At 56.2% G+C, this 7,565-nt stretch overlaps 1 protein-coding gene across 2 annotated transcripts in view; it reads right to left on the reverse strand.

Annotated features, from left to right (window-relative positions):
• FAM163A (family with sequence similarity 163 member A) overlaps positions 1–6,422 on the reverse strand; it is a 45,941-nt gene extending 39,519 nt beyond the window's left edge. Inside the window, exon 1 of one of the 2 annotated variants that reach the window (XM_028530969.2) lies at positions 6,208–6,422. The gene's annotated coding sequence lies outside the window, so the exon portion shown is untranslated. Of the gene's footprint in view, positions 1–5,877; positions 6,106–6,207 lie in introns of those variants that run through there. The other variant, XM_028530970.2, reaches the window with a different exon arrangement.
• Between the last annotated feature and the right edge of the window lie 1,143 nt (positions 6,423–7,565).

The raw sequence follows: 7,565 nt of genomic DNA on the forward strand, positions 1-7,565 counted from the left end.
TGTTCCATACAGTTTTCTTTCTTAAAACTTGGTGCCTGTGTTGGAATCTAGTATAAGGTGCTCTCTGATTTCAAGATCATCATGTATTCATCCATTTTAATATGTAAATATTTCAGTGTTTTCCAGAGAACGCCACAATTTCCATGGATTTTGGGACACGAACAAAAGTAGTTAATACTCACTGGCCAAACCCAAAGAAATAATTTTTTGTTCTCTTGGGGGGTACCTGGTGCTGTTTATCATGTTGATTCTTTATTTTAGCATCAGCATTTATTGAAAACATACTACGTTTTCCCACAGCCCTTTGTCCCTGTTTCCACTGTGGCATTTGTCGCCTTTCATGAGCTCTTCCAGGTGCAGGCACGCTGGTTTTCTGGGCTTTCACAGATACTGCGACTTTTACAAACGGAAGGTTTGTGACAACTCTGAGCTGAGTGAGGCTATTGGCACCAATTTTCCAGCAGCATTAGTTTTTACTTAAAGTATGTAAGCTTTTTAGATATGTGGTATTGCGCTTTTAATAGACTACATTATAGTGTAAACGTGACTTTTGTACGTGACTGGCTTTATTGCAACCTTCACTTTTTGCAGTGGTCTGGAACAGAGCCTGCCCTGTCTCCGAGGTCTGCTCGAGGTCCCGGAGGGTGCAGGGGGCGTGGCTTTTCCTTTCATCTCTCCCTGCACAGCCGAGCACTCGGCCCAGACGCACGGGTCCTGTGTGTTGAATGCAGGAAGGGACGAACGGGTGAAAAACCGTGAATAAAGTGGTGAGGTGAACTGAGTCCGATAATTGGTTTTGTTTCTGAATATAAATAGATAAAAAAAAAACTGAGTTAAAAATTAAAACAAAAGATTTTTTTCCTGAAAGTCTGGGCCAAGAACGTGGGTACACACTCTACACGGGAGCACATTATACACGACAAAACACGGGACCTAAAAGTTACCATGTATTATGTCTGTGGCAGAAGCTGGGTAAGCAATGGCATTACTGATGTTCATTTACTTTTGTATTACTCTAGTATAATACTCTCTATTCTATTGTAACCCTTTGCCTTTGCCCAAGCTGTTCTCTTAGCCACTTCTACTGAATTTGTCTATCAAAATCCTACTTAGCCTTCAAGGCCCAATTAGCAAACTCACCTCCTCCAAAAGGACCTTACTAATCCATCTGGGCCAGCCTTCGATTTGCCTTAGCCCCTCCGCACAAGCCAGCACGGGGCTTGTGACTCCACCCAGCGTGTCCTGTGCTCCGCAGAGCCCTGCGGGCGACGGGAAAGGTCCTCTCCTGCTCTGATCTCTGGGCAACTCATGCCCAGGGCCATGCTGGGCACGGCTTTCTGCCCACCCAGTGCTTTGAACAACAGATTATTTTCTAAATAGAAGTGGTTACACTGATCACGCCCTACTAGTATGGTATGTAAACACTTTCTGTGTCAAAAGGGGACTTTAACAAAAAATAGTTGGGGCATCTGGCCTCCTGGCTGGTTCTGGCAGCTGGAGCTGAGAGCCAGGCCCGGCGTCTTGCTCTCGCTGCTGTGGGCAATGGCAGCGGCAGAACAAGCGGCTGCCTTGTGTGCTCCAGAATTTATTTGGGGAGAAATCCAAGTTGTTTCTTTTTGAAGCGGAATGGGAGTCAGAGGTGAACCCCAGCAGGGGAGCTGCGTGGGAGGAGAAAGGTTTGCAGTGAGCTCAGCTCTTGGGCTGTTTTTCCCAAACAGCAGAGCGACTCCCAGCGCGGACCTGGGGCTCGGGGACCACCCTGCTCACCCTGCTCATTGGGTGCAGACACAGGGCCTCATCAGCACAGAGGCAACTGCTCCTTCCCTCCCTCCCTCCGTCCCCAGGGATCCCCACACGCACAGTCCACTCAGCCCGGCCCTCAACACACACCTGGAGGTAGAAACGGAGAGAGACGGGAATCCAAACCAAGGAGGCTGACTGCTCTGTCCCCGAACGGTGCCTTGTGCAAACCTATCCGGAATGCCAAGGTTCCAGATCATCCCCCAAAGCACGGGATGCTTGGCCACATGCTGTTATACCCCAGCCCGAGTCTGTGAGCGCCTGTGTGATGCCACCGTGCCTTGCTGCAGGTTACTGTGCGGGGAACAGAAAAGTCACTGAAGGGAGAGCAGAAAGGTGTTGGTGCTTGATGGCAATGAGCCGGGGCTCCCCCACCTACCCGATCTAGAGATTAAATGACATAATGTAGGGCAGAGTGCTTAGCAGAGTAAGTGCAACACAGAATGCTCCCCAAAAAGGCTAAACACCTAATGGTGAGGGAGAGCCCCATGTCCCGCGGCTGGAAGCAAGCCTTTCCCTCCACGGCTTCTGCCCTGCAACAGCTTGTCCTACCTGAAGGTGGGACGGCAGTGCCCGATGCCTCCATCCCCTGCCTCCATCCCCTGGTGCATCCCCCTGGCCTTCAGGATGAATGATCAACAGAAGGGAATCCTTGAGGCGGGGCGGGGGGGGGGGGGGCGGCCGACAGCTGAGCCCAGCATCTGTGCCCATAAAAAGCACCCAAAGGAGCATTCAGGGACACACTGATTGATGGCAGGACAACTCCCATAAATAACCTTCACCCCTCCGCTGAGGCAATAGAGCCCTCAACCCCAGAATAATTTCCAAACTGTTTCTTTCGAGTGTATCTCTCTTTCTCCCCAAGCACAACACTAGAAATAAACCTTCCGACACCCCTTCCACCCTGTCAGATGCTCAACCGCGGTGCTCCTCCCGTGCCCTCACTAACGCCGTCCGGTTCCTGATGCTTGGCCTGCATAGGGAACATTAGGGCAATAAAAACAGGGGCAGTTTATATTTCTGCATCTTGCTTTCAAAGCTGGAGCATCAGATCTTGCCTACCCAGCTCAGAGAGGTCTAAGAACACCTCTTCCACCCCAGCTTTCCAAGCGCAGCCTGCATATTGAAAGGAATTTTGGATGGCCGGATACTATGGGCCCGGTGTGGTCGCACAGCGCTTTGGCTTTTATTCAAGTGGGAACCTCTCACGCAATCTGGGGTGGGGGGAGCTCCACACTACCCAGCTGGAGAGGAGCTCAAGAGAACCGTCAGGCACAGAGCAAGGACAGGATTTTTTAAACTAGTTAATGTAATCACGTGGTTTGAAATGGGAAAGATACAAAAGGTTTACAGGTCCATCTCCCTGGAGGCAACAGCTACTATTCGGTTTTGTGTATATAGCTACTCACACTGACAAGCAAATAGCCTGGAACTCTCCTTCCTCCTCCACGAACAGGAGCATATTATAAACGCTCTAAGCATGTTTTCCACTTAGCCACGTATCTTAGAAATTGTTCCATGCCAGTTTCAGAGTAGGTTTCTCCTACTTCTTTTTTTTTATGGGTGAATAGGACAGTATGTGACTATCTGGAAGCACCACCAGCTATTTGGCCAGCCCCCTGTGCTGAGCATGCCCATTGATCTTCCACAGCTCAAACAATGCTAGACTATCGTATGTCTCTGTGTCCACAGGCAAGCATAACAGCAAGTTAAACTCCTGGAGACGGAACCCCTGTGTCAATGGCATGGGCATTTCAAATTTTGAAAGATGTCCCCACGATGCCCTCCAAAGAAACTGTACCGATTTATTCTCCCACCACCAGTGTAGGAAAGTTTGGTAAATGGGTGTTACGGAAGTAGTATGTCATTGCACGTTGCATTTTCCATGTGAGGGAGCTGAGCGCTGTGTGTGGATTAAACCCCTGAGTCCGAGGGGAATGAAGAGGGTGCATTTCCCAGGCCAGCACGATCCCTGAAGTCTACCGGGGTCACAGATACGTCTTGTGACCACGAGTCCCGGTCCCTGTTCACAATGGCTCCGGGTTTTCAGCTGCTGCACGTGTGACTATTTTCATGGGAGGAGAGCGGCTCTGTGGAAGGAGCTGGGACTTCAGAACCAGAGAGGCCTGCGTTCCGAGCTCAGCTTCTCGATCTTAGCAAGTTATTTAACCTCTCCCAAACTCAGTCTCCCCGTGTGACATACGGGGATAAGAACACTGACCTCGCAAAGCCTTGTGTCTGGCACACAGAAGGCCCTCCATACGTGGCAGCACCTGTCCTTGGTGTAAACAACCATCAGGACAGACCCTAAACCTCGGCGCACTTTTCACAACAGGCAAGACCTGGGGGTACCAAGCCAGGGCCAAATCATTCTCTTGTAAGAAGCTACCCGGAGGACTCCCAGCTCCTCCTTTGATCCGCCCCAGCACCCTTCCCAAGTTAGCAGGGGCTCTCACGGAAACCCCTCCCTGTGCCTGGGGTGTGGGTGAGCCAGTGCCAGGCTCTCCCGTTACCAGGTGATGCTGGACTCAGACAGAGGTGCTCTCTGCACTGGGCAGAGCTCATGTCCAATTACAGCTGGGCGAGCTGGAGACAAAACAGAGATCCTTGAGCAAAACATGAGGGACTTGCCCTCATTAGCCCCAGCATTGGAGCCTTTCCCAAGCACAATTTCCCACAAGGTCACAAAATGCAGATTTCTAGGTCTGGCAGAAATGCCAGTGATGCCCAAAACTAAGGTTTCGATGCATGAGTGTGGGCCCCCCACCCCCACCCCAAAGGACTTCAGAGGCTTTCCCCACTCACACCTGGTCCTGTCTCATTTCCTCCCCCAGGATGTAGGAATGGTGTGAGGAAGTCATGCTGCTGACCCGGCCCAGGTCCCCACTGAACCTTGAGGATCACATTTTAGTTCCTGCCTGGGTGTCAACGTGACCCCCACCTCTACCTCTCAGGGATGAGAGCTGGAACCCGGAGAGGGATCTGAGAAAGTACAACCGTTTTCAGAGAATACTCATTTGCTCTGTCTTCCCCTTGGAGGAACGGGGCAGCATCTGAATGCACTCACGAGAACTTGACCAGCACACAAAGGAGGTGTCTTTCCCGCGGAAGACCGAATCCCAGCGAATCTCCGGCAGCGTGAACCTGCGGGGTCTCAAGGCTCCCGTCACTGTCTCTCACACAGTATACACCGCGAGTCTGGTTTGACGCTGGGGAAGGTAGCGGGGCCCAGAGATCCGACTGCATCGAAGTCAGCCCCTGCCCATTGCGGCTGGCTGCCTCTTCGCGAGCCCCGAGCCCTGCGGATGAGGCCCTCCTCCTTCCAGACCTTGCTCTCCAGCCAGGCCCTGAGCGTGGGCCAGGGCTGGGGACCGGAGAAAGCGTTTCAGCTGACTGCCAGCCGGCGGCCCGGACTCTGGACTGGATACCTGCCCCAGTACTCCAAAGTTGCTAGAAAAGCAAACTTCCAGGTTCCCACAAATCCACCCAGGGAAAAGGAATGCCCGAATGTGGCAGAGAAACATCGGTGGTGTGTGCAGCCCAAGGGCGCTGGCGGAGAAGACAGCTCCACCCCTGCCTCTCTCGCTGCTTTGGGGGCGCAGGAAGCCACCCCTGAGGGCGGCCTGCGGGAGCCCCTCACTCAGTTCGCCCCATCGGGGCCAGACTCGGGGCGAAGGGGATGCGAGCAGCAGAACGCGGGGCCGATCCCAATGCTTTCTGCTCGCTCCCTGGACTCTCTACGTGAGCCAAATCCTCCTCCAAGGCCACTGAGCGGCGGCTTCGCTGTGGTCGGCGCCTCCAGCCCCGCTGGCCAAATCGGCCCCGCGGGATGGGGTTGCGGGCCGCCAGCTCTGCGGCCTCAGGAGGACGCGCCGGTGTCTCTGCTCCGGACCCACACACATAGGCAGGGATGTTGACCCCACCCCGCCAATGCACCGCCTCCCTCCCTATTTTGTACAACTTTAGGAAAATCAGCAGCAAACCGAGTTGGGGTGGCCAGGTGGGCCCAGAAATAACCACACGCTCGGACCAACCTGGCCGCCCAGACTGAAGAGGGTCCCCGCACCCCTCACTCACGCGCGCCCAGAGATCGCGCTCCGGCCACTGCATTGTCCTCGGGTGGTCGTGGGCACCGAGGCGCAGCAGCCACGTCCGCGTGGGGCCCGGCGGGAGGAAGGTGCCGCGGAGCAGATCGGCGACGCGGGGCGAAGGCAAAGGATTACGGTGCGCTCCTGGGCAGGGACCCAGAGAGTCCGGCCGGGAGGCGGGGACATCGCAACCAGCAGCCAGAGTCGCCCACCTCTTGCCGGTGCGAAGTGGGAGAGCCGACCGCGGAAGCGCCCCAGCCCGCCAGCGCTGAGGTCCAGATCCAGACGCGCGGTGGGAGGCGGCACGGGAGGCGCTTACCGGGTGCAGAGTCGCCCTCAAAAGTACGCCCTGGCCAGGCACATCCACGCGCGCACGGACCCCGATGCCCCACGGGGTCCTCGGCCCGCCCCTCCCTCCTTTGCTTCCTTTGCCGGACCCGGGCGCCTAGGAGCACCGCGCCCCGTTACCGAGGCTGAGCGGCACTGCGCTGGCGGCGGCTCCCGCGGGGTCTGCGCTCGCGTCCTTCCGGGCGCCCGGCGCTGGGGGGGGGGGGGGGGCGCTCTCGGTCCCGGCCGCGCGCGGCCCCAGAGCCGCATCGCCGCTCCAGGTGGCCGGCGCTGGGGGCAAGTGCCGAGCTCCCTGATTGGCGCTGGCCCGCGTCCTCGGAGAATTTCCCACGAGAGAGGCTGTTCGCACGAGGGCGGAAGGAGAGAGAGAGCAGCGCAGAGGCGCGGGCTGGTGCCTTCCAAAGAGCCTTCCTTTTGCTCCGCTGCCGTTCTGCCCAAGGAATGTCAACTCGGGAGTCAGGCACCCCGCGAACGCCTGGGACAGGGGTCGGGTCCAGCACGGGAAGCCCCGAGAGCACGAGGCTGAAGGACCAGGGCGTGTCGCCGTCCCCTGGACTTTGTCTACAAAGGCTCGTATACTCTCCTGTTTCCGGCCCGCGCGGGTCCCTGGAAGCCCAAAGACACCTGCTGTCCCCGCCGTGGAGGGGCACCCTGTCCTCGTGGCGAGGCAGCCCGTGTGTCGTCAGCGCTGGGGTGCGAGGTCTGCCCTCCCCCGCCCCCACCTCCAGGTAACGGCGCTCCGGATTGCTTCTCTAAAACCCACCTTTCATGATGTTCCAAAAGTCCACCAGTTGCTTCTGTTCCACGCCCCTAACGACAGTGTCTGACCTCAGTCTGCTCCGAGAACAGGACCGGACGAGGGGGAAAGGAGCCGTCGCCGGTCAGCACTTCCCCGGCGTCTCCAGGTGGGACCTTTCCCTGCCCGGCTCATCCTCCTCCGCCGGCGCTGCCCTCGGATCCCGGCTGGACTGAGGGCAGGGGAGGGAGAACCGGGGTGTCCCGGTTACTGCCCAGACAGAGAGGGTTGTGCTCACACCTCCGCATACCCCGGAGAGTCGGGAGGATTCGAGTCAATGGTGCATGGTGTGCCGATGAATACAAAGCAAAACCAAACCGTGGTCCCTCAGCCCAGGCCCAACTGGTGAAGTAGAGAAAGTCAGAAATGTAGCACTTGGAGGAACCTGCCTTATTCCTAAGGCACGATTTGCTTGTTTGTATGTTTGCTTAAAAAAAACCCACCACCGAAAGGCCAGGTACCCACCTCATCGCCACTGCAGCAGGTTTACCGCGGCTCCAAAGCTCCACTTTTTCCTCTCGGTCCTCACAGGT

This window comes from Phyllostomus discolor, chromosome 14 (genome assembly GCF_004126475.2).
Source record: "Phyllostomus discolor isolate MPI-MPIP mPhyDis1 chromosome 14, mPhyDis1.pri.v3, whole genome shotgun sequence".
Classification (NCBI taxonomy): domain Eukaryota; kingdom Metazoa; phylum Chordata; class Mammalia; order Chiroptera; family Phyllostomidae; genus Phyllostomus; species Phyllostomus discolor.